This window comes from Astyanax mexicanus, chromosome 9 (assembly GCF_023375975.1).
Source record: "Astyanax mexicanus isolate ESR-SI-001 chromosome 9, AstMex3_surface, whole genome shotgun sequence".
NCBI lineage: Eukaryota > Metazoa > Chordata > Actinopteri > Characiformes > Acestrorhamphidae > Astyanax > Astyanax mexicanus.
This window is the reverse complement of record NC_064416.1, coordinates 29,722,240-29,750,211: the sequence shown is the minus strand read 5'-3', so window position 1 is coordinate 29,750,211 and position 27,972 is coordinate 29,722,240. Positions and strand designations below refer to the sequence as shown.

Sequence of the window (27,972 nt, the reverse complement as noted above, 5' to 3'; positions counted from 1 at the left end):
GCTGGTACTACCCGCCAGGCAGGCGGCAGTACCGCGTTGTGTTCAGGCCACCCAGGTCTAACGCCAAAGGGCTCTGTGGACGTGTTCCTACCCCATTCCGCCGCGGTGTCTGGGAGAGCGACCGAGGCCGGTTTCAGGAGTGACGGCCAGCCGACATCAGCCAGAGCGCCCTCCGCCTCCTCCTCCACCGCCGCTTCGCCCTGGATCTCTGTATCCCTCCGCCGCCTCCTGCGGCGTCTCCTCCGTGGGGCTCGCCGGGCTCAGAGGCGCGCTGCCCGCAGGCTGGCTGTGTCTGCTGGGCTCGGGACGGAAGACGGGTTCCCGGGAAGACAGCGACAGCAGCAGCAGCGGATCATGACTCCACAGCCGGAGCCGGGGAAGGGCAGGACGCTGTGTGTGTGCATGTTACACACACCATAGCCTAGGTACCACAACACACACACACACGCACACACTCACACACACACGCACGCTGTTTGCTCAAGTCACTGGTTCACGCGCACACTTGTCTAGCAGCACCAGCTGCCACGTTTCTCCGCCACTCACCGACCTAATGTGTTCAAACACTGGAAAAAACAAAAATACACACTGGTTATGGTGGTAATTAATGAAGTATATAGAAATAGTAATAATAAGCATAATAATAATAATAATAATAATAATAATAATAATAATAATAATAATAATAACAACAACAACAACAACAACAACAACAACAATAATAATAATAACAATAACAATAATAATAATAATAATTATTGTTATTGTTATTATTATTATTATTGTTATTGTTATTAGTAGTAGTAGTTGTAATTATTATTTTTTTGTTTATTAACAACATAATAACAATAGTAATAATAACAATACTACTACTACTACTACTAATAATAATAATAATAAAAAGATGAAGAAGAAGAAGAAGAAAAACATAATTTTATTATTTTATTTAATCATTTATTTATTTTAAATTAAGTCATCACTAATATGAACAGTGTTTTTGTATGCTTTTAATTTGCATTGAGATATAATAACAACAATAATAATACCAATAACAATAATAATTGTTATTGGTATTATTATTGGTATTACTAATATTAGTGATGTTATTCATTATTCTTGGTACTGGTACTTACTTTATTGCATAATAATAACAATAATAATAATAAAGTAAAGACAAGGCTTTTATTGTCATTCCATAATTTCACCAGAACCAAGTGCAACATGGAACAGGACATTATATATGAAATAAAGCACAAATGTGCACTAAATTGTGCAAAATAAAACGAGAACGCTGCAATAAATACAATAAATACATTTATCATCATAGATATTAGTTGTAGTAGTAGTAATACCTACATCATCGACTTTGTTTTGTTAGCTTGTATCAACAGCAGCATAATTGAATTATTTCCTCTGTTCATGTGTCTAGTAAGCTACGAGGAACTAAAATCTGTGAAAATGTTTATTATCCTCAACCTTTATCACATTTCCTCATACTTATCAGTCATAAACTAGCCAACCTGTACTTGAACAAACTGATTTTCATGCATCTCAGATCAGATTGTACATCAGATACTAGACCTCACACCTGAATTTCTGAATAATGCTTTTCTAAATAAACCTATAAATGACATGCAGGTATGCTGAGGGTACGATTCTGCTGGAGCTGATCAGAGATCTGTGCTGAGGGTCTGGTTCCGCTGGAGCTGATCTGAGATCAGTGCTGAGGGGTAAACAGTTCCCCTTATTTGACAGGTGAGCACTCCCTCTGCTGGTGCAGAGCTCTGGTAAAATCTACTCCAGTCCCTCAGGAGAAGCACCACTGACCTGCAGGACTGTAGAACTGTGGTATTCAAACGTTTGTAGGAAGGACAGAATGAAAAAAAAAAACAAATAGAAGAAATGCACAGTGTTTCTCAAATTTACTTGGACTTTTGTTTTGATTGCTGACAGTATGAACCCAAGATATGTCATGTTTTATCTGCTCAACTTCATTCCATTTATTAATATACATCAATTCCTGCATTTCTGGCCTGCAGCACATTTAGAGAATTAAAAAAGTAGAGAAAGTAAAGCATTTCACATTTTGTGATGTTACCATTACTTCTCATCTCAAATAATGCAAAGAAAACAACTTCATATTCATAAAGTTTTAACAGTTCAGAAATTAATATTTGGTGGAATTACCGTGGTTTTTAACCACAGTTTTCATGCATCTTGGCATGTTCTACTCCACCAGTCTTACACACTGCTTTTGGATAACTTTATGCCACTCCTGGTGCCAAAATCAAGCAGTTAAGCTGGGTTTGATGCTTGTGATCATTCTTCTTTCTCCTGATTATATTACAAAAGTTTTAAATTTGGTAAAATCAAAGAAACTCGTCATTTTTAAGTGGTCTCTCTTTTTCAGAACTGTATATTGGTAGATCTCAATATATTTTTCTACATAAATGCTGCATCATTGAAGTGTACTGACACACCTGCATAATATGACATTAATCACTGGTGTATTTAAGTATTTATAGATGCCTCATAGACAATCTAGCATTTAACAGACATTCTTGGAGTAGGTTGGGGGATCAGAGTTGTATCCTTCATCAGTGGGCACAGGACACTGCCCACAGGATGCTGCTCACAGGATGCTGTTGTTAGACAATTCTCAGTCCAGCAGTGACAATGAGGTGTTTAAAAACTCAAGCAGCACTGCTGTGTCTATGTCACATGTTGTGATCCACAATGTTATGCTTGATCAGTGTATAGAATTGGTGTTAAGGGCTCAGTCTGAGTCTAATATAAATTGTAATGTTTGGTAGTCTGTATTTAACCTGGCTCTGTATACTGACTGCACTCTTTTTTACACACGTTTAACTCCAACAACACAGAGTTCAGATTCCTTCAGCAAACTGAACCAATTCTCTTCAGATCCCAGATCACAGAGTGTGTGTTACAGTGGCAGGCCTGGAGGGTAGAGAGAGTGAGAGAGAGGGAGAGAGAGAGGGTTTGTGGGTGAGAGATTGACTCTAGAGAAATGCTCTCTCTCTATGAATCTTTATATGTGTAAAAGTAATGATGAAATTTTTAAGTGTTTCAAATATTATAATCAGAGTGAAACTAAAAGTTTATTGGCGAAAACTGTACAAATGAAAGTAAGCTCTAGTACTCTGTTGTGTTGTTGCCTCTAGCCTGTATGCAAGATGAGATATAGCTCTGGAAAAAATAGAGATACCAGTTCAGTTTCTGAATCAGCTTGTCTAATGTTGCTATTTATAGGTTTACGTTTGAGTAAAATGAACATTGTTGTTTTATTCTATAAACTACGAACAACATTACTCCCAAATTCCAAGTACCGGTAAAAATATTTTTATTTAGAGCATTTATTTGCAGAAAATGAGAAATTGCTGAAATAACAAAAAATGCAGAGCTTTCAGACCTCAAATAATGCAAAGAAAACATACAGAGTTCATATTTATAAAGTTTTAAGAGTTCAGAACAATCTGAATAACCCTGGTTTTATTCACAGTTTTCATGCATGTTGGCATGTTCTCCTCCACCAGTTTTACACACTGCTTTTGGATAACTTTATACCACTCCTGGTGCAAAAATTCAAGCAGTTCAGCTTGGTTTGATGGCTTGTGATCATCCATCTTCCTCTTGATTATATTCCAGAGGTTTTCAATTAGGTAAAATGAAAGAAACTCATCATTTTTAAGTGGCCCCTTTTTCCAGAGCTGTATGGTTGTACATGGAGGTTTACAGGTGACATATGGCATCCTGGAGCACTTTTACCCATAGATGTTGTTGTAGCTGGGCCTGTAGACTCTGCTCTACACTTAGAGGGTTGCTGAAGCTGCATCCCAGTTACTCCCATAAATGCTTGATTGGTGTTAAATTTGAAGACCTAACTGAGAAAGCTATGTTTGGTGAGCATTATCCTGCTGAAAAATGCCACATGGAAGCCCTTGCTTTTTCTTTTTATCCTTTTTCTGTTTTTTTTTAGCTTTCATCATTTCGCTATCTCCCATTTGTATTTCTTCTCACTTTCTTATCTTTCTTTTTAACACTCCTCTTTGCTATTTATTCTCCCTTTATCTCTTTCTTCTGCCTTTTCCTCTCTCACTTACCCTTGTCTTTCTCTCTCATCATCTCTCTCTCTCTCTCCCTGTTACCTTCTGCTACAAGTGCCACAACATCAATTAGGTGCGAAGACGAAAGAGAGAGAGAGAGAGAGAGAGGAAGCTAACAGGACATGAAGAGAAAGAAAACGAGACGGAGGAGGAAGGTCAAGAGAGGAGGAGGAGAGGAAAACAAGCAGCGGGGAATGAAAAGATCCGGAGGTGTGGAGAACGACAAAAAAAGAGAGAGAGAGATAGACAGACAGAAGGAGAGAGAGAGAGAGAAAGCACTGTTGTCATGGAAACTGGCAAGGATCTGAAGACTAAAACAAGAATGGAAATTGGTTTAGAGAGAGAGAGAGAAAGAAAGAGAGAGAGAGAGAGAGATAAAGGAGGAGTGGATATACAGTATATATGCAAGTTGGTGGGGGGTGAATCTGAGAAACAGTCTGAAATGACATGAAAAGAATCTGGAATGAGTCCAATTTTCAGAGCCAAAGGTTAATTGCGTCAGACAGAACCAGAACAGCTCAGAACGGGTCCAGCAGTCGGGCAGCGAGACCACCAGAGCCCACTAGAACCCCCCCAGAACCCACATACTGTCCAGACGATGAGGAGAAGCACCAGCACCCAGAACAAAGAAGATCTAATTAGGCAAAAAAGCCTGATTCCGTAATTAAGAAGCACTGATAATTAGACCTAGGTGAGTGAGGGCGGAGCTTGTGTCTGCAAGTGTGTGTGTGTGAGGGTGTGCTTGTGTGTTGTCTTGTTTGTCTTTCACAGATTTAATTAATCTCGTTAGAAGGGGGCGGTCCCTAGGGGGTGGCCCCTCCTCTGCAAAACTGTGCATACGCGGAGGAAGTAACACACTGCAGGCGTGAGGACAGTGAGGATAGTGGCATGTATGAAAGGGTGGTTATTAGATCATTTTACAGTTACAAATCAGATCTGACGCCACATTACTATCCACAAAACAGAAACCCAGTCCAGGAGCTCCACACTTGGTAATTTAATTATATGTGTCCAATATAAAGTACAGGTGTGAATGGGAAAAGAAGCAGTAGTAGTAGTGTGAGCACCAAAAAGCCTCTATACGCACCAAAAGCAAAGCCCCTCCCACAATAACTGCATCAATGCTCCTGCCAGAACATACATGTTTGTCATAACCGCAATACCCCACCGTCCACCGTCTGCATGGGTTAGTTGGGCACGCTACAATAACAAGATAATAGATAAATGTGATACTCGTGGCTGGAGCATCAATCCAAACTACAGAAGCTGCTCATCTAAATTAGTGCTGAGGACCCCATTCAAACAAAATGGGAAGACTTATTCAGAAACTGGCCCCGCCTCCAGCTCCACCTCCAGCAAAAATTATGTGAGAAATCCCATCAGAAGTTCTCAAAGAAGACGCAATTAAAATACTAGCATTAAACAGCTATAAGATCCCTCAATTATTTGTGGTCAAATCACTCAGTGCACATGTAAACGCCAGATGTAACAATGTAAACACATGTAGAATTCATATAAATAGTACAATACTACAATATTACATTATTTTCAATATCCTACTAGGCGGATGCTGTCAGGTGGGTGCTGTGGTGGTCCTTTTACATATACACTGTATAAAATATTAGCAGCTACAACTCAAAGAACTTTCTAAAGCCCTATCCAAACAGGATTAGTTTCTTAGGGAGTCCTGAGGTAATTTTCTCTTTTATGTGATTTTATTACCGTCCAGAACGAGCATGTACGTGTTTTTCTCAGACGTCCTCTGAGAAAATTACAGGCTGAATTACCTACTGTTTTGCGCTGAACTCCGTTGTCCTCTGGTAATTTCAGTCCTGTCCAAACACACATCTTTCCTCACTTCTCGTTTAATAAAATAGCTAAATGTCCACTGCCTCACACCGTAATTGCACCGTAAAATCCACAGAGATTCGTGTAAACACAACAGCTACTGAACGCGATGTCATGTGACCAAGAAAGCCAAAAAACTCACTGGTCCTCCTGTTTTTAATTGCAGTCCGGATACAAGAGTTTTATCACTGAGTAGAAGTGTAAAAAAAAATCAGAGATGTCCCCCTGAAATACTAATCACGTCTGAATAGGGCTTTAGTTTAAACAAAAAAGTTTTAAGTTAAATTTACTATTTGCTTCAACTCATGTATGAAGAGGAATTAGTGCCAAACTGAAAAGCAAACACTACCATGGAATAATGTAAATGCAATCCAGAAGATGCTATGTTTGTTTTTCTCACTAACTAATAATACATGCCAAAATGAAATGCAAAACAGTTATTGCATTACATTTCACTGCACTTGATCTCTTTATTGAAAAACAATACACAAAAATTTGTGTCAGAATTGCACACAAACCTCCTTAACTGCATTGTATTCCACTGTATGACACTGCAAATGTTCAAATGCAAAGCACAGTGCACAGGATTGCATTTCGTCTAGGAGCAGTGCAGTATTTGTGACAAAATAAAATGTAATCACTGTCCAATCAGAGCTCACTCATGAAATTGGGGCGGGGCTGAGAAACTGCCAAAAGCGAGCACTGATAGCTGTACTTTAAACCAGAGAAAATGCTGCTTTTGGGCCTAGGAGCAGTCAGTCCAGACTACCGATCTCCGGTCAATTGTTTGTGGTTCGGGTGTGGAAGCTATCCAAATCCGGGTCCGTGTGGGGTGCTTTGGGTGTGTTTGGTTTATTTTTTAACGTCATGGTATCCCATTATTGAGTTTTACTATGATATAATACATGTAACACAGATAACTTCTTAGAATAAACTCTGTTCACATGTTTCAGTCATTGGGTTCCTGGGGCGACAGATTTCTGCAAAAGTGTCTAACACAACATATCTGCACAAATGTTAAGTTAAGTTATGTCTATTAATATTGTACACAAGTGAAATTCATCCATCAAGCAAATGGTAACTTGCTCTTGTAGCCATTAACATCGAGTCTAACCAGTCAAGCATTGCATTAAAACATAACAGAATACACAAGAGAAAGTAGCCTGGGGGGCAAAACTACACAGTGATGGTGAGTGAAGGGAAAAAGGAGACACTACATTTTCACTTTATTAAACATAAACATAAAAAACCTAAGCTGAAAGGTGGAAAACTCAAGAACTCTTGTTGAAATCACAATTACCTTAACTTACAGCTCAAATATGTTTTTTTTTTTTTCCATTTTACTTCAAAAATAAAAAAATACTTTTACTTAATTAACATGCAAAGTTAGAATTTATTTAACCGATTGAACATTAGGTAATATAGGGTATTAAAACATTAGAACTATGATGAGTGCAAACATCCTTTTTCCTGCTTCTTCTTCAAATAATCTTCATCTTTCAGGTCTCGGTGTGTTTGACGCTTGAGATCACGTCCACCTACACAAAAGTAATTCTGTTTAGATCGTCTGCAAGCGAAGAACGGTCGGCAGAACGACGGACATTCAGTAAAACGAGTCTCGGTGAAAAGGGAACATGTTCAAGGCCAGGTAAAGTTCACCTGACTGCTCGCTAATGGAGCGCTGAGTTGCTCAGAATATGGTGGTAAATAGAAATAGAGGCCATTCAGACGTTTCCTCCATCCTCTGCCAGCCTACGCCAGCCTTCTGACTGCTCTCTCTCTCTCTCTCTCTCTCTCTCTCTCTATCTCTCCTTTATCCGTCTGTTTCCTTCAGTCTCTCGCTTTATTAAAACACATTTCAATACTTTATTGATGTTCTCTCAGCCTTCAGCCCACCTACTCACTCAGCTACACACACACACACACACTTATATACACACATATATAAACACATTGATCCAGCATAACGTTACGGCCAACTCCTTTGTCAAATCTTTTCAGCTCCACTGATCATATAGGACACTCTGTATCTCTATAATTACAAAATATAGTCCTGTTTTAGTTATATTTCTATGCATACTTTATTATCCTCATTTCATCCTGTTCTTTAATGCTCAGGACCTCACAGGATAGACCACCACAGAGCCAATAAAAATTTGGGTGGTGGGTCATTCTTTCGCTTCACTGCAGTGACACAGGCATGGTGGTAATGTATAAGGTGTAACGGCCCTATTTACACCCTGTCCAAGGTGCATTGTGACGCTCATTGCTATCTTACACCCAGCCAATAGTCTATTTTTGCAAGTGTGTCATTTAAATAGCTGTAATGCTTATTACAGCAATACCTACGGCAATGGATGTGGTGGTCTGGAAGTGGGGGGTGTTCATGTACATTTCTGGCATATTGTTATCTTGGCAACAGAAAACACAGGTGCACTGACTGATTAAAACCCTGAGAACAGTCACCCATCGGACGTCTATTGCTATCTTAGCAACGCATGTGCGCTATGCACCCTCGTTACACACACATGGACATGCAGCAGTGCACAAACCAACTTTTACATCAATAGAACAATAAATAGAATGCAACATAAAATAACTGTTGTTACCATAAATTACCTACTTGCAAACCTTTACAGCAGGAACCTGAGACGTGCAGAAGCGCTAAGCCATTAAAATACCAATTCGCCAAAGCATGCCTGGCTCCCAAAGGGAATGGTATCTGACACGATGGTTGGGTTTGTTTCACGTTAGCTGCGCAAGGCATACTTTTCCTGCCGTTACAATAGCAAAGACAAACTGACACAAGTCGTAAAGCAAGCTGCACTGTTCCATCTGTTGACGCGCCTCACCTATACTTTGCTAAAATAGGGCCTTTAGTGTCTGTTGGTGTGAGTGGATCACACACAGCAGTGCTGCTGGAGTTTTTAAACACTTTGTCCACTCACTGTCCACTCTCTATTAGACACTCCTAATTATCTGTTGCACCTTGTAGATGTAAACACTCCAGCAGCACTAATCCACTCGTACCAGCACAACACCTAATTCTCATTTTACACATTTAATAATAAATGATAATACATTTTATATAATTTTAAATAATAACTTTTTCCCAACAAAAAATACAAAGTATTATTTTTTTGTTCTTCACATTTTACAACAAAGCAATTCCTTTAGTTTTTATTTGTTTATTTCTATAAGCTCCATCTCTCACAATGCTGCTCAAACAAGAATTAATTATTCATTTAATACAATATGTTCAAAAAGACATCCTAATATTTTTCACATAACTATACACACACCCACACACACACTTGTACACACACAGAGAGCAGTCGAATGTATTTTAACACTCTGAGCTGCTGGAATCTCATCATTAGATGCCACGCTCACAAGCTGGCTTGATGGGTTGGTTGCCTGGCAACTAATGGTTTCCGTGGTGACAACAGTACCCCTGCCATTGTGTCTTTTACAGAAAAGTCAGGCCACACACACACTCTCTCTCTCTCTCACACACATACACACAGGGCTAATATCCATACAGATAACACAGAGTACATACAGTAGATTTACAGTACATTTATTTGAATTATTTGCAATTTATTTGCAGAAAATGAGAAATGGTCAAATTAATGAAAAAAATGCAGTGCTTTCAGACCTTAAATAATGCAAAGAAAAACAAGTTCATATTCATTTAGAAACAACAACAATACTAACATTTTATCTAAGGAAGAGTTCAGAATCAATAATTGGTAGAATAACCCAGATTTTCAATCACATTTTTCATGTGTCTTGGCATGCTCTCCACCAGTCTTTCACACTGCTTTTGGGTGACCTTATGCCACTCCTAGTGCAACAAATCAAGCATTTCAACTTTGTTTGATGGCTTGTGACCAATTTTTTTCCCCCTTTTGATTACATTCCATAGGTTTTCAATGGGGTTCAGGTCTGGATATTGTGCTGGCTATGACATTGTCTTGATCTGGTGGTTCTTCATTAACACCTTAATTGAGCTATGTGGCTTTATTCATGCATCATTCACAAAGCATCCCCAGATCATCACCAATCTTCCACCAAATTTCACTGTGGGTGCAAGTACACCTCTGTAGGTCTTCTTCATCTAAACATTTGATGGCCAGGTGTTGAGGAAAGCTGACAATTGGACTCATCAGAGAAAATGTTCAGACTCCAGTCCTCTACAGTCTAATTCTTATGCTCTTTTGCAAACTTCAGCCTCTTCAGGCTCTTTTTTGCTTCTCATTATAGAAGGATATTGTTTTGAACTGTCCTTTCCATGCACTTCACTTCAGCTGCCATTCTTTTTATAGGTTACATGATGTCATCCTTCTGTTACTGACTTACATACAAGTAAGTTGACGGTCAATCTCCAGACCTGAACCCCATAAAAAAGTGTAAATTGGTCACAAGTCATCAAACAAAGCTGAACTTCTTGGATTTTTGTGCCAGGAGTGGAATAAGGTCACTCAAAAGCAGTGTGAAAGACTGGTGGTGGAGAGCATGCCAACAAGGATGAAAGCTGTGATTAAAAATCTGGGTTATTCCACCAAATATTGATTTCTAATTTCTTAAAACTTTATGAATATGAACTTGTTTTCTTTGCATTATTTAAGGTTTGAAAGCTCTGTACCTTTTTTATTATTTTGAGTATTTCTCATTTTCTGCAAATAAATGCTTTAAATGGCAATATTTTTATTTGGAATTTGGGAAAAATGTCAGTGCTTTTTTACACAAATATATATCTATAAAATAGTTAATTCAAAGAAACTGATCATTTTGAAGTGGTCTCTTATTTTTTTTCCAAAGCTGCATTTATATATATTTACATATAAGCATAATTACATATATACACATGTACATATACACGCACAGTATATTCACATGTGCATGGTGGTACAGCAGGTGTGTACAATGTGTAAGAGCACCTGCAATTCGTGTCTCTCTGCTGACCCAACCCTGTGGAATTACCTGTTGATTAGCACGCTAGCTCTCCAACACCCCACTGCTAATTGGGCTAATGGGATCTGCATCTGGCTAATGAATCTCTGAATAATTCATAACTCCCCCCCCCCTCCCTGCTCAGGCTATCATACTCCAAACGCACAAGCAAAACACACTCCTTTAGCGAAACAACATGCACTATATATCCAAGCAATTGCGAAGTATTGCCAATAGAATATGACTGCAGATACATAAATATAAAGCTATTGGCACTATGCCTAATGCCAGGCGTGGGCTATAACAGGGGTATACAGGCCCCAGTATTGAGCCGTGGAGCAGTGGACATGTGTTCTCTGGAATGATGGAGCTCTTTTCAATGCTTTTGGATTGAATGAGTTGAGAAGTTAGGGATGAGGTGGGGTGGTGATCATCCAACAGCAATGCTAACCCAAATCCAGAATCTAATTTGCTGAAATTATGTGGTAATTTTACGCCAGATGTAATGGCACACACCTTCCAAAAAGTTCTACTTTTATTACGTCAGTCCAAAGAATATTTGCCCAAAGTCCTGGGGATCATAAAGATGTTTTTTGGCAAATGTGAGAGTGGCTGTTGTGTTGTTTTAGTCAGCAGTGTTTTTTTGCCTTGGAACTCTCCCATGGTCTCCTTCTTATTATTGAATCATTAACACTGACCATAACTGAGGCAAGTGAGAGCTGCAGTTTTCTTAAATGTTGTTCTGGGTTCTTGTGTGACCTCCTGGATGAGTTGTCCATGCCCTTTTGGAACAATATTGGTAGCCTGGTCAATCCTAGAAAGCTTTGCCAGTGTTTCATGTTTGTTGAATAATAGCTCTTAATGACTTTATAACCTTTTCCAGACTGATAGATGATCAATGACTTTGTTTTCTCATCTATTTTTGAGGTTTTTTTAGATCACGTTTTAATTGTTGAGATTTTTTTCTGCTTTATGTTGTGAGACAGTTTATATTTAAGTGATTTTTGGATCTATAGGTCTGACAGTAATCAGACCTGGTTGCGGATAGTGACGTTAAACAAAGCTTTCCTAAAAGTGTGATTTATTACAGTTCATTTATGGGGCAAACACTTTTTCACAAAGTGCTATGATTGGTTTGGATATTTGTTTTCTTTAAATAAATAAAATCATTATTTAAATTCTTTTTAATGATTTAAGTGCTTTTTATATTTACTCAGGTTATATTTGTCTGATATTAAAGTTGGTTTGATAATCTGGAAAAAAGAATGTAAGTAAATGACAAAAATGCACAAACAAAAGAAATCTGCAGAGGGGAAAATACTTTTTCACCCCACTGTATGTGTGATCTGTACTGTGTGATTGTAGCCACCAGGTGGCAGTAGAAGACTTTTATTCGGCCATTAATTTTTTTCCCCAGTTTTTGCGAGGAACTGGAACAGGAGCCTGAATAAGCTGTGGAGCTAAATTAACACAGCACTGAGTCAGTTGCTGCTGTTAGATCTCACCATAAACAACGTCTCGAATGACTTACTGACTCCATCCCGCGGCCATTACCATTACCGCAGCGCCGGGGGACTAGGCCTCGGCCCGTTTAATCTGAGCGCCGGACCGGGCCGAGCCGTTTCACGCCGTTATAGAGCCGAGTGCTGAAAAAAACACTTATCCTGTAGGCCTGTAATTGATTTTACCTCGCCAGAAATAATAATATTAAAAATATTAATAATGATAATGCAGCTGCAGGTTATGGAGAAAAAAGTGAGCTGTAGATGTAATGGAAACAGATAAATGATAACGGACAGGGTGGAAAGAAGCCAGCTACGTATTTATCTCTTCTGACTGGGACGGGTCGTCCAGATGACCCATGACAATACAGGAATTTCTGTAGCTTTTGATTCATATTCATATTGAAAGTTATGGGGGATTAATAAAAGAATGCATGACTTGCGCTGGACCAGCATCTCGCTCGGCTCCAGGTTCTGAATGTTGGCCCTCAAACACACATGTGGCGGTACGCCCCATTTGGAACAATAAAAAGTTCTGCGCAATCTGGACCGCATTAGATCTCTCTCTCTCTCTCTCTCTCTCTCTCTCTCTCTCCTTCCCTCGCTCGCCCGCTCTCGTCCTATCTGCTTCTCCTTTATGCTGTTCATATTCCATCAATTAACCCCCATCGTCTTCCCCACAATGCACCGCTCCCAGGCTGTTCGGCAGATGTTTGGCAGGCGGGGGCGTGTCTAGCGCAGATCTCTTCGCCAAGCCAGGAGAGGTGCGCTCAGCCAAATCGCTAGACGTTGCAGTCGCTCGCATTCGCGCAGATCAGCATCGCGACAGTTCGGACTGGAACTTTGCGTTCAATTAGAGCCCGGAGTGGAGGAAAAACAGATGACTGGGCGAGAGAAAGAGAGAGGGAAAAAGAAAAAGAGAGAGAGAGAGAAATGGGTTGTATTGGTTGTTGTGTACTGGCAGCTGTGTCCCTGTGGGTACCCATCATGGATAACGTCTCTGGGAAGGCCTCTAGGAAGGTTACTTAAGGGGCGGGGCCAGTGTTGTCAAACACATAGCTTAAGTAAGCTACAGTGCTAATGTACTACTACTTCCACTATATGCACTAAAATATCTCAAATGCAAGGAGTAATTATCTAATTATATAACTTCAACAGATCTGTCTATAACTGCCTGATTATAACAACTACAAGGAGAGAGACAGAAGGTAACATACACATGAAAAAAATGTTTCAGTCAATGTACTGTATATATTCTACTTCCAACAAGAATATGAATGTTGACAGCATGATTAAATGAGCCTTTCTATTGTGAGAGATTCTAATTACTATTACTATTGTCGCATTAGAACACCTGCTCATTTATTGTTTACTCTGAATTCAAGGATATTAAAAAGAGTGTATCCTGCTTTTGTTGGTGTAACTGTCTCTAATGTCCAGAAAATACTTTATACTAGATTATAGATTTGGATTAGCAATGTTGTAAGGATTTGAACTCCCCAATTCAACCTGTTTAAAAAAATTGGATGGAGCTCCATCATTCCAGAGAACACAGTTCCAATGTTCTATGATGTTATATCCCTGGCACTGGCATGGTACCAATAACTTCAGATGTTGGACAAGGCCAGTCACTGGCATGCTAACAACGTGGTTCCAGTGTTGGCCAAGGCCTCTACCACATGTTTTAACAATACAGTAGTGTTTTGGGTCGAGCCATATAGCCGGCATGCTAAGGTTACAATAGCAATACTGGACAAGCTAGGTAATTAGTGTGATAAAACCATGCTAGTAGCATTAGCAAGCATGCTAATGTCATGGTAGCAATGTTGAATGAGACCTTTAAGGACAAGGTGTTGGTAGGTAGGTCCATGGCATGCTAACTTGCAGTAGACTTGTTGGACAACTCCCATTGCTAATATGCCTTCACTGCTGTAGCGATGTTGAGCAAGGTCACTTACCAGCATGCTAACAGTGTTCTACCAATGTTAGAAGAGTCCACTTTTTGGCATGCTAACAGCTTGGTGGGGCATTTTTGAAAAGCTTTGTTATCTTACTATGTCGTACCACAGTAGCAGTATGGTATTAGGCCTCTCTAGCTGTTGTGGTAACACTATAGTAGCAATTCTAATTCTGTGTTTGCAATGTTGGACAAAGCCAGTTACTGGCCAGATGCTAACACTGCAGTAGCATTTTAGGAATAAAAAAAAAATTATACTTTTTTTGTGTGGACTGGAGATTAAAACCATTTTCAAAAATATCCAAGTACGTTTGGATTGGGCTTTTAAGTAGCGGATTGCATTCATTGAAAAGGGTGTCCACAAATATTTGGACATGTGTATTGTACTTTTGACGTCTGTGTAAGCTTGTGTTTGTATCGGACCATGAAACACACTAACTGTTTAGAGCTCCCCCATACACAACACCCCCCCCCCCTCCCCAGCATGCAGAATGCTGTCCCTGTAATTGATCCCAGACTGGTTGTTGGAGTTGCCAGGAGCGATTCATATCGTTTTTATCTTTCAGACAAGCCCTCTACCACTTCCAGATGGGGGAGGCACACCAGGGTTCAAGTTTGTTTTTCAGAAAATGTAATGCTATAATGTCTTTGCCTTTTTCAAAGAGAAAAAAACCTGCGGAAAAACGGCTAGAGAGCCAATCAAACGCTGCGAAAAGCCTCAACATTGATAAATTTGCGACTGTAGCTCAGAACTGGAGAACAAGGCAGCGTGAGAGGGAGAGAGAGAGAGAGAGAGAGAGAGAGAGAGAGAGAGAGAGAGAGAGCGGTCGAGTGAGTGGCATTTCTGTGGCTCTGGGCTTCAGACGCATTCCTCAGAGTGATGTGTTTACTCATTTGAATACGCGAGCGCGTGTTTGTTTGCGCTTCTAAGTGTTAAGAAAAGCTTATTATCACACTGTCATTTAGACGCTGTCATGGTTTGGGACGAGGCCTGGTTCTCGTTTGAAAAAGAGCGAGAGACATAGGACAGAGAGAGAGAAAAAGAAAAAAAGAGAGTAAGCAGAAACAATGCTGGACGAGGCCAGTTGGAAACAAGGTGTCCAAATGTTGCAGTTGCATTGTGGGATGGGGCTCATACTGTAGCTGGTGTGCTAATGCCAATGTATTGATTTTGAACAAGGACTGGAGCTTACAAGCCAACAATGGGATAGCAATATTGCATGAGGCTGGTTGCCAGTTTGCATGCAGTATACATGCTAGCGGCATTGTAGCTATTTGGGATGAGGCCCTTAACTGGAGTGCCAAAGTCACTGGCTAATCACGGGCCTGGAAAACTGTGAGGTGTCCTGCCTACATCTCAACTCTGGTGCTAGCAGGTCCAAGAATGCTATTCACTGTTAGCATGCTATCATGCGTTAGCCTGCAGCACCGTTTTTGGGCAAGACATACTAATGCAGAGGTAGGGTTGTTGAATAAGGCTGATCACTGGCATGTTAAGGCCTGGTTCTCATTGAAAGTGAGAAAATAATACCTAAAAAAAAACATATCAGATGTCTTAAAAGAAATCCATCCAGCCTTGAAAACATCCTTTTATATTTCTCTCTGATTGTGAACAAATGTGATAAAAGCTCCTGACAGGATCTGGTAGACGGTCAGGGTTAGCAACTAGAGAGCGCCTCGTGTCCATAAAGAGTTTCAGAGCTGCAGTAACTCTGTTAAAGGACAGCAACAGCAGGAAGAGTTCTCCTCCACTCCCAGCACTCCCTCCACCGTTCCACCAGTCCGCCGCGCTGCTGGAGACTAAGGCTGAAGGCATGCGATCCAGGCCGCCCTCTGAACCGCCTCTCACGCTGAGACGAGCTCGTCCTTGATATGTCTGAAGCTCACCGGAGAGTTCTGCAGCTGTTGGGACGGGAGGGGAGGGGGGGTGGGTTTCGGTAGAAGAACAGTATGATGAAGTCTTTGAAGACTCTTTCTCCAGACCTACTCCAGCAGGGTGTAAACACACAGTGATGCTTTATACATATAAAAAAACTCAGATCCTCCTGAAATCAGTGGACGGGGGTTCTCTTGAAGTGGACTTTAGTGGAGTTGGTAAACTGCAGGTGTGGGAGGTCTGCTCGCTCCCAGTGCTGTTTTTTTTTGGTTTGTTTGGGATTGGTTAATTTTTTAATGATGCTGCTTTGACTTTGAATGTAAGCTCAATCAGAGACCTCTTTGGATTTGTGTGGATGAAGGTCCACCCTATGACAAAAAAGAGCCTATCAGCTTGCTGCTTCTGCAGAGAGTGGAGGAAAGTCAACATGCTGGTGGGGAAGCCCCTGGTGCTGTGGAGATGTGTCTCTCTTTCTTTGGATATAGATGATAGTGGGCGAGTGAGTGTTCCTGCTAGTGCTAGGAATTCTAATTGAGCTTACGATTATATTATAATACGTTTGCTTATGATAATTATAATAAGAGTTGGCTGTATTTCAGCACATATAAATCCATATTTGACCCCACTTATTATTAGGGGTGGGCAATATATCGTGACACAGAAATATCATGATATTAAAAATCCATATCGTAATAATAGGGATGTTCTGTCTTAAAAATAGTCTATTATTTACTGTGAAGCTTTACGTGTATTTATTGTATAATTGTTTTAGTTTGCAGTTTATATGCATGAAAATATTCTGCAATATTTTTTGCTGCATTATATTATTTTATGCTATATTATTTATTTTGCCACATTCCTGAAATTAATTAATTATTTTTCTGTTTTCCTATATCGCCAAGTATATCGTCAAAATACCCTGAAATATCGTGATATTATTTTAGAGCCATATCGCCCACCCCTACTTATTATTATTATGTATCACTAATGAAAATGATATATCTCAATATCGAAATTTTGGCCCAGGACCTGCAAGGGATGAAAAATTATAGTTAATCTTATGATGCGATATTATCATGATAGATTTGCCCAAAATAACAAAATCACAATCCTGTGATTGTGTGGAACTCAATATATTGTAAAACAGTTATCTATGATACTTCACAGCATCTGTGTTACTGAAAGGGATAAAATACTCCCAAATAAGGAAAGACCAGAAATTATGGATTAATTGGTGTCAGTTTTCCAGAATCTGACAAGCAATACTGACTCTGGATTGGATCAGGACATCCTTCACCAAACAAGATCGGAGTTCTCCTCTATTTTTTTTGGTTTGGAATAAGAGCACGCTCCTTCCTCTGGGTGGAAATTATAGCGAATCTCACAATACAACATTATCACAATACACTGCCCACGATAATGATGACATCACAATAATCTGATTCTGTGATTCTGTAATTAGCGCCACCACTTGTAGTAATGAGGCACCTTAGTAAGTCAAATTAGAGGACAAGATATATCTCAATTTCAATATTTTGCCTCTATATTTTTACTCTAGTCAGGACAGAAAAAGAGCAGAAGCAGGCGCTGACTACAGATCGGATCAGGATGTCTTTTGCAGAACGAGATCTGAGACCTTCTCTCTCGTTTTTTCATCAGAATGAGAGTGAGCGAGTGAGAGAGTGAGCGAGCGAGTGAGAGTGAGCAAGTGAGAGAGTGAGCGAGCGAGTGAGAGTGAGCAAGTGAGAGAGTGAGTGAGTGAGTGAGAGAGTGAGCGAGTGAGCAAGTGAAAGAGTGAGTGAGCGAGTGAGAGAGTGAGTAAGAGAGGAAGCGAGTGAGAAAGTGAGTGAGAAAGAGAGTGAGTGAGCGAGTGAGAGAGTGAGTGAGTGAGTGAGTGAGTGAGATAGTGAGTGAGAGAGTGAGCAAGTGAGAAAGTGAGTGAGTGAGAAAGTTAGTGAGAGTGAGTGAGTGAGAGAGTGAGCAAGTGAGAAAGTGAGTGAGTGAGAAAGTTAGTGAGAGTGAGTGAGTGAGAGAGTGAGCAAGTGAGAAAGTGAGTGAGTGAGCAAGTGAGAGAGTGAGAGAGAGTGAGCGAGTTAGTGAGTGAGAAAGTGAGAGTGAGTGAGTGAGTAAGAGAGAGTGAGTGAGAAAGTGAGAGAGTGAGTGAGAAAGTGAGAGAGTGAGAGTGAGTGAGTGAGTGAGTAAGAGAGAGAGTGAGCGAGTGAGTGAGTGAGTAAGAGAGAGATTGAGTGAGAGTGTGAGAGAGTGAGCGAGTTAGTGAGTGAGAAAATGAGAGAGTGAGCGAGTGAGTGAGTGAGTAAGAGAGAGAGTGAGTGAGAAAGTGAGAAAGTGAGCGAGTGCGTGAGTAAGAGAGAGAGAGTGAGTGAGAGTGTGAGAGAGTGAGCGAGTTAGTGAGTGAGAAAGTGAGCGAGTGCGTGAGTAAGAGAGAGAGAGTGAGTGAGTGAGTGAGAGAGTGAGCAAGTAAGAAAGTGAGTGAGTGAGAAATTTAGTGAGAGAGTGAGAGAGTGAGCAAGTGAGAAAGTGAGTGAGTGAGAAAGTTAGTGAGAGAGTGAGTGAGTGAGCAAGTGAGAGAGTGAGAGAGTGAGCGAGTTAGTGAGTGAGAAAGTGAGAGTGAGTGAGTAAGAGAGAGAGTGAGTGAGAAAGTGAGAGAGTGAGTGAGAAAGTGAGAGAGTGAGTGAGTGAGTAAGAGAGAGAGTGAGCGAGTGAGTGAGTGAGTAAGAGAGAGATTGAGTGAGAGTGTGAGAGAGTGAGCGAGTTAGTGAGTGAGTAAGAGAGAGAGTGAGTGAGAAAGTGAGAAAGTGAGCGAGTGCGTGAGTAAGAGAGAGAGAGTGAGTGAGAGTGTGAGAGAGTGAGCGAGTTAGTGAGTGAGAAAGTGAGAGAGTGAGCGAGAAAGTGAGCGAGTGCGTGAGTAAGAGAGAGAGAGTGAGTGAGAGTGTGAGAGAGTGAGCGAGTTAGTGAGAAAGTGAGAGAGTGAGTGAGAGTGTGAGAGAGTGAGCGAGTTAGTGAGAGAGTGAGTGAGCGAGTGAGAGAGTGAGCTAGTGAGAATGAGAGAGTGAGCGAGTTAGTGAGTGAGAAAGTGAGAGAGTGAGTGAGTGAGCGAGTGAGAGAGTGAGTTAGTGAGTGAGAAAGTGAGAGAGTGAGTGAGCGAGTGAGAGAGTGAGCTAGTGAGAATGAGAGAGTGAGCGAGTGTTCCTGCAGCGTTGTAAACTCAGCTCCAGGGCAGGCCAGGCCAGGCAGAATGCAAGAAATGCATGAAAGAATGTGGCAAAGGTCAAGTGTGCTGCCCAGCCTTTCACCAAATGTTTACACTCGTACGCTTCTGGAAGGAGCTCCTGGTGTTGAGTCGCCAGCTGCAAATTGAGCCATCCCGGCACTCGGGGGGCGGCACGTCACGGCGCCAGCCCGCGCTGGATCCCGCTGCCACTCCAGAGAAGATCCGGCCCGTGTGAGAGATCAGCGCCCTGCCAGAATATAATACGTAAGAAGAAAAAGTTTTTTCCCGTAATCCCCAAACTATCCCCCCTGCATCCCCCCAAACTCCCGCTTCCTTTGGCATGGTGCGGAAAAACAAAAGAGGCCTGTGAGGGGCCACCTGCTCACGCTCAGGGAGCATTGTGGGTAAGCACTTCCGCGCACTTAAACAGCTGAAGGCGAGCTGTTGAACGAGCGGCCCTCGGGGAGTCCTTCGGTCCGAGCGGAGGAGGGGGTGGATTAAGACACGCAGGAAGTAGAAGATGAGACGGTCGGGGTCCGCAGAGGCTGCCGGGTCGTCACGGACGCTACCGACACGGTCCGGCCCGGCTGCTTCCTAATGGGCGGCGGAGAAGTCGGCGCAGTGCATAAACGCTCCACGCTACATTACAACCCAGAGCCTTTCCACATGTTGTTTGCAGAAGGCCTCGGCGGTGCTCAAGGCCCACGCCACGGCTACTGTCCTCCAGGCCAGCTCGTCCCCCCCCAGCTCACTCTCCAACACACACAGATATTGGGTTTTATGCAGTCTTAGGACAAATCCAGTATCCTATAACTATTGTACAGTATTTGAGTTAAAGTGTAGGTAAAATATTGTATTAATATTCATCTGAATAGTATGCCTTTAATATGGGGTTGGAATGATTTGTAATATTTTTATAATTGCAAAGAGTAACCGATGCAACACAAAAAATATCAGAGTAAAAGTATTAAACTTAAATTAATCCAAAATATGTAGTGAAGCAAATGTGGAAGTAGAAGGTAAAAATAATACTCCAATAGATATAAATACAGCAGTTTAGTACTTAAGTACAGTGGATTAAAATTAAAATAATACTCCATTAGATACAGATATAGCATTTTAATACTTAAGGACAGAAGTCAAGTAATATACAGTACAGTAAAGTACAGTAGCAATGTAAAAATAATACTCCAGTAGATACAGATACAGCATTTTAGTACTTAAGTACAGTAGTGAAGTAAAAATAATACTCCATTAGATAGAGATACAGCATTTTAGTACTTAAGTACAGAAGTGAATTAAAAATAATGCTCGAATAGATCGGATAAAGCATTTTAGTTCTTAAGTACAGTAGTGAAGTAAAAATAATAATAATACTCCAGTAGATACAGATACAACATTTTAGTACTTAAGTACAGTAGTGAATTAAAAATGATGCTCAAATAGATCGGATACAGCATTTTAGTACTTAAGTAAAGTATTGAATTAAAAATGATACTCCAGTCAATACAGATACAGCATTTTAGTTCTTAAGTACAGTATTGAAATAAAAATGATACTCTAGTCAATACAAATACAGCATTTTAGTACTTAAGCACAGTAGTGAGATAGTTTTACTTCTTTACTATACATATCTGGATTTATGTTCTATAAAATGTAGTGGAGTAAAAAGTAAGATATGTGAGAAATGGGAGGGTTTTAGTGGTAAAGCATGTAGGCGTAGGAATGGTGGTGGAGTTGCTGAGGGAATCAGTCAGTGCGAGGTGTTTTACAGCTCCTGGGTAATTACTGGGACGGATCAGGTGTGAACAGAAGCTGATACTTTAGCAGGAAATGCGGTGACCTCTGTATTATGGCTGGACAAGTGGAACATTTCAGCAACACATTTATTTTACACTTCAGCTTTTCAGTGCAGTTTCATACAGAACTGAAACAGGAGGGGGGTTTGTATACCTGATATTTCAGGTTTTAAGTGCAAGACTGGCAGAAAATAAGGAATTATGGAATATGGAGTTACTAGAGTTGCCAACTTAGTAATTTTGTCATCAGAGTAAGTAATGTAAACACCTGTACATTCATAGTTAATGTATGGGATTATTAGTTTTTTGTTTACCCTATACAGAGAGTAAGAGACTGGAAAGGACTGATACCATGAGACAGTATGTGACACTGTTATATACAAAATATGATGTCACCTCACACATATGCATATGAGTACATTAGACTGTCTCTCAACATTTAGCTAGTCATTTTAAGCAGGCTTTATCTACTTCTCGCCTGCGCAGATCTCCTCATGGAGAGAAGGGTGGGGCTTCCCCACTACCAAACTTAACTCTTCTCCCCTGCAGCAAAGGAGCAAGCTGATTGGCTCTTTTTGTTAAAGGGCGGGACTTTATCCTTGACCGGATGCTGGGTTAAGCGTTACAAGAACTCATATTTCATATTTCATATTTCAGTCTGTGGCTTAGTAATCAGTGTTATTGTTTATTTATTTTTGACAAAACTTACTGTAAGAAACTGTAATTTATTTACAGTAAATTACTCTTCTTATTCTACAGTAATGTAGAATAAGAAGTAATTTTACAGTATTTTTTTTCACAGTCCTTTATTGGCATCTATTTTGTTGTATACTTTTTACAGTGTAGAGGCAACAGTTTTAAACATGTTGATCATTTTTTTTGTATCATATCATCGCTGTCCTATGAAAAACTCCATTTTTGTGGATTTTTAGTTTACTACATAATTTGAACCAACAAACTGTCTCTTACACTGTGCCAAAATGTTTCGATGAACAGACCAATTTCTATTTCTACTCTTCGAAATGAAATAAACTTTTTTTACATTGACCTCCATTGAAAATGTACAGGGTTTTTTTCTCTCTCCTTTAAAGTTGCTGTTTTGGAGATAAGTGTTTTTCATTGGACGGCGACGATATACAAAATAATAACTTGATAAATAATATAGATTTAAATATAGACTACTTGAAAATAAACCCAGGTATCTCGAATGAATGTAAATAATGGCTTGTGTTCTGATTTTTTATATTTTAAGAACATTATTTTAATAAAGGTAACTTCTCTACAGGAGAAGAAAGAAACTTCCTTAACTTTATATACTTTCAATTTATTTCGGAGCATTTCTACTGGTCCGTTCAGCAAAAAATTATGATTCAGTATAAAAAACAGCTGCCAGATTCAGGTTATGAACATCAAAGGGAAAAAAAAACAAGTTGCACTCATTGCTGACACGCATGTGACAATGCACACACACAATCAGCTTATCTGATCTTGGTAGAGAAGTACTGTAGAGAAGATCTTGTTGCTTAATGAAATCTAATTTTTGCAGCAAAGTTTTACACTAAATTCTAGTAGAAGGACTTCTTTGGACAGTAGAGACAGTTACTCCAACAAAAGCAGGATGAACTTATTAAATATGCAGCTCTGGAACGAATTAAGAGACCACTTCATTTTTTGAATCAGTTTCTCTGATTTTGCTATGTATTTGTATATGTCTGAAATTAACATTGTTGTTTTATTCTTTAAACCACAAATAACATTTATTCGATATTCCAAATAAAACCAAAATCATTTAGAGCATTTATTTGCAGAAAATGAGAAATAATGAAACAATAAAATAGATGCAGAGCTTTCAGACCTCAAATCATGCAAAGAAACAAGTTCATATTCATAAAGTTTTAAGAGTTCAGAAATCAGAATTTGGTGGAATAACCCTAGTTTTTAATCACAGTTTTCTTGCATCTTGGCATTGTCTCCTCCACCAGTCTTACACACTGCTTTTGGATAACTTTATTTCACTCCTAGTATAAAATTTATGCAGTTCAGCTTGGTTTGATGGTTTGTGATCATAAACCTTCCTCTTGCTTATATTCCAGAGGTTTTTAATTTGGTAAAATCAAGGAAAAACATCATCGTTTTTAAGTGGTCTCTTTTTTTTTTCCAGAGCTGGTTGCTTTCAATTTTGGATGAAATGGTGAATGAGAAGGTCCTCAAAAGTTTTGTCAAAAAAAATGTTTTGTCAGTTTACAAACACACATATATATATTTCCTGACATGGACTTGGACTGCCAAAACACGGGCAAACCCCAGTCCTCACAACACACACACACACACTTACACACACACATACAGCTATGTTATAAGTCCCTCGCTCCCATCGGCAGGTCAGCTGAGCTGTGAAACTCACTGGAGTGTGTCGGCCGCTTGGCCGGGCCACAAATACATCCACGGCACTTTGAGAAGCATTTGAGCTCATCCATTCATAACCTTCCACACTCCGCTGACAGGCCGCAAGCCCCACTGACACCCCCCGCACCCCTCCACGCCTCCTGCCATCATTAAGTAACTGAGGAGGACCTGTAGACACGCTAGTCTGGAGCCACTACCTCATTGCCTTCACTTCCACAGCCAATCAAATCAGCCCTGCTGAGAGAGAGCCACACATAAAATGCATGAATAGGGCATAGGAACAAAAGCCCTATAAGCCCTCTGCCCTAATAACAAAGATCTCAGATGTTATTTTTGGGTAGTGTACCTCTTGGTGAGAGACCATTGAACTGGGAGACAGACGTTAAAAATGGGGGAGGGGCATAATTGGACTAAGAGAGGCAAGATGACCATCTAGGCACCAGAATGAATTCTAGAATGAATTCATGTTCTGTTTGGGATCCATCGCCAACAATCAGGTTTGAGTAAGGAGGCCTCGTGGCGAGATCTTCAACCCTGCTTTTGCTGTGAAGACCCTACACTGTAAACCCAGATGTCCATTTTACATAAAATTGGACATTTCGAAATAATACTCAACTATTTTGAGTTAGTTGAACATTTGTGGGCACATTTACATTTAAACTGAGATCTTTGAGTTGAACCAACTTTTAATAACTTAGTTTAGTCTGTTGTCATTCACAGCTTCTTTTTCATTGGTTTCTGTCACAATCTATTAGCATACTGGGTGTGTCCAACAGTTTCTGACTAACACTCACCATCAGTGTGTAGTGATTCCCCCTGGGCTACCTTAGAAATAAAGTGTACAGTGTAGTAAAAAAAAAGGTAGATTAAAGTATACTAAGCATTATTATGCTATTGTGCACTAAAGTGTTCTTGTAACCACATTATTAATCATATATTTAAAGAGGGCTAAAATGGAACAACTTGATTTGTACTTATTATACTTTAATTATATAAAAATAGTACTAATGTCTTACCTGACATTTTGAATATTGCCGTTTCAGTATGTAACACATCCATGCTGGACCACGCAAGTTCATGAGGGTCTTTTTTTATTATTTATAGGAGTAGCTGGAATGCCAGCTTCAGCAATCAGCGAGTGGAGTACAGGATCTACAGGTCCTGCTGCAACAACTGTGGGTAAATGTGCTTCAGGAAGTCATACATATTGTATCCTGGCTAGAGGTGCCCAGTAAACTAATATTTTCACTTTAATATTTTGAATACACTAATATATCATCAGTACAGTCACATTTTAGTGTTTATACAGAGACTCAGTGGGTTGTGTGTAGTGTAGAGGCTGGAATCGGCAGTGTGGTTTATGTACAGTAAGCTACAGAAGCTGCCGTCTGCCGATTATGGTAATGAAAGACCCTCATGAATTTGCGAGGTCCAGCGTGTATATGTTACATACTGAGACGGCAATATTCAGAATATCAGGCTCCACCGAAACCATTTAGACCTCATTTGAAAGCAAAACACTGGCTGAGGTTCTGAGAAGTTCTGAGAAGGTCTTTTATCTCTCCATTTTTTCCTTCATTTTATCTTCTGCTCCAGTTTCTCTCGGCTTCCCCTCGTTCCTCATCCCTCCGTCCTGCTGTCATCCCTCCTTTCCTTACAGGCTCAGTCCCAAGGCCAGCGAGCCACCAGAGACACCGTGCACCGTAACTCAGCCCGTCAGACCTGCAGCAGGAGGGGAGAGAGGGAGGACAGAGGACGAGTGGAAAAAAACAGGAAACAAAAAAGAGAATGCAGGTGTGACTGCAACTCAGTGTTCTAGTTATATAAATAGCTGCAATGGTATTTCTAGGAGGTTGCTAAGGTGTTGCAATAGTATAGATCTTAATTGCTAAGGTGTTGCTATAATATACAGGTTAATTGCTAAGATGTTGCTATAGGTGGTTGCTAAAGTGTTGCTATGGTATGGAAGTTTGCTGCTAAAGTATTGCTGTTGTAAAGGTGTTGCTGGTAAAGTGTTTCTCGGTGGTTACTATGCCAATCCACTGGTTGCTATGGTTTTGCTAACTGGCTGCTAAAGGCTTACTATGGTACTGTATCAGAGTTTGCTGCTAGGGTTTTCTTGGCAGTTGCTAAAGTCTTGCTAAGTGTTTTTGCTAATCAGTTTCTAAAGTGGTGCTATGGTATAGAAGTTAGCTGTAAGTGTGTTATTTGGCAGTTGCTAAAGTCTGCCAGGTGGTTGCTAAGGTATTGCTGTTGTAAAGATGTTGATAAGGTGTTTCTTGGTTGTTACTATGTCAGTGCATAGGTTGTTATGGTTGTGCTAATTGGTTGCTAAACTCTTATTATGGTACTGTATAGGAGTTTGCGGCAGAGGTTGTTGCTTGGCAGTTGCTAAAGTCTTGCTAAGTGGTTTGTAAGGCATTGCCGTGCACTGATTGGTATGGTTTTGCTAATTGGTTGCTAGGTGGTTGATAAAGTATTACTATGGTATAATGTAGGTGTGTTTTAGTTGCTATGGCATTGCTTGGTGGTTGCTAAAGTTTTGCTATGTGGTTGCTTAGGTATTGACATTGTTAAGGTGATTTGGGTAAGGTGTTTATTGGTGGTTGCTTTGCTATGGTTTTGATAAGTGGTTGCTAGGTGGTTGCTAAAGTGTTACTATGGTATACAGTAGGTGTGTATTAAGTTGCTAGGGTGTTGCTTGGCAGTTTCGAAAGTCTTGCTAGGGGGTTGCTAAGGTATTGATGTTGTAAAGCTGTTGTTTCTTGGTTGTTAATATGCCATTGCACTGGTTTCTATGGTTTTGCTAAGGTGTTACCATGGTATAGCTGGTAGTTGCTAAGGTGTTTCTATGTTGTAAACAAATATTTTTTTATAAATGTTGGAGTCTAAAAACCTTTGGCAAAAGAGTGAAATCTATAAGATTGGTGTATAGAGTGCAATAACCGATAAGAATATTTATGACTTAATGATTTCTTGTTTTTGAAAAATGTTCAGTAAATCAGGTATAAATATCATACACAATAATATTATTGCACATAATAAATTAATAAACATTATATAACATTATACATTACAGGTGTTTCCTTATGTTTGACTGATATATATTTATGTGGAGACTGCGGTCTGAGTGGAGCTGCTGTGCTCTGCAGGCTGATTGGTGATGATAGGACTGTTATATACTGTACATGCAGTGGTCGCCAAGCTCCGCCCCTTTCCTCTCCCCCTTACCCAGGCCCCTCCCACCTCCTCCTCCTTTTCCATGCTGTGTGGTCTCTCGCACAAACATCATCTACAGAAAAACCCAGGGAGCTGTGTGTGTGTGTGTGTGTGCTTGCTCACAGCTGTAACTAACATAATATGCGACAGAAGCCTGGAAAACATGCACACACACACACACACACACACATATATTGGGCCTCTACATTTGGAATGGAATGCCGGCTTAAATATCCTTCCCCACAGAGGTACACTAAACAGTACTGCAAATTAACCACACACACACACACACACACTCACTCATAGGCCCTGTCCCATTAATCACACTTGCAGCCTTTCTCTGCACCCCTGCATCATTTTTTACATATAACCGTATTAATAAGATGTACAACTTCAAATCAGGAACAAGTTGGGACCGTTGGGAACGCCGACTTCTCAGGGCTTGGAGGAATCTTGGATGGACAGTAGAAACACAGTAGAATTACAATATATTGTGGTCAGATAAATCAGTAGGTAAGAATGTACTTTAAAGCAAAAATGAAAAGAAACATCCATGGTCGTATCTTACACCATGCGCAAGGTACGTTGCGATGCTCATTACTATCTTACAACTCGTCAACAATCTATTTTCATGCTGTGCGCCTGCATCGTATGAATAGCAACAATGCTTGTGTATATACCTACATTGATAGGAGTGGCGGTCTGGAAGTGAGGTGTGTTCAGGTGCATTTCTTGCATATTGCTATCTTGACAATGAAAAACACAGGTGCACCACTGACGGAAAACTGAATACAGTAGTGCTTGGTGGCAACACATTTTAGCAATTCACAGAAACACTGACAAAGGGACCAACCTGATGACCCGTGTGAAGAGCTTGTGGCAAAGCTGATGGTTAATGTATGATCAGAAATGTTGCTGATCTGATCATAAACCAAAAGCACCAAAGCACCCTAGCTGTTAGGCGGAGGAGGTTACTATAGTGTCGTGTAGTTAAAGGTACAGGGGATACGGGGCATAGTTTGCCCCTGCAGATAAATTGCTTTTTCCACCGGT

The 27,972-nt window shown here is 40.3% G+C and overlaps 1 protein-coding gene and 1 long non-coding RNA gene across 2 annotated transcripts in view; one reads left to right on the top strand and one right to left on the bottom strand.

The window, feature by feature from the left end:
* Positions 1-399, bottom strand: part of bcl9l (bcl9 like) — a 53,805-nt gene extending 53,406 nt beyond the window's left edge. Inside the window, exon 1 of the mRNA XM_007259536.4 lies at positions 92-399. The gene's annotated coding sequence lies outside the window, so the exon portion shown is untranslated. The remainder of the gene's footprint in view (positions 1-91) is intronic.
* LOC125804608 (uncharacterized) lies at positions 339-27,972 on the top strand. Its single transcript, XR_007440735.1, has 3 exons — positions 339-425; positions 1,639-1,755; positions 25,361-27,972. It is a non-coding gene; the product is annotated as an uncharacterized LOC125804608 (long non-coding RNA).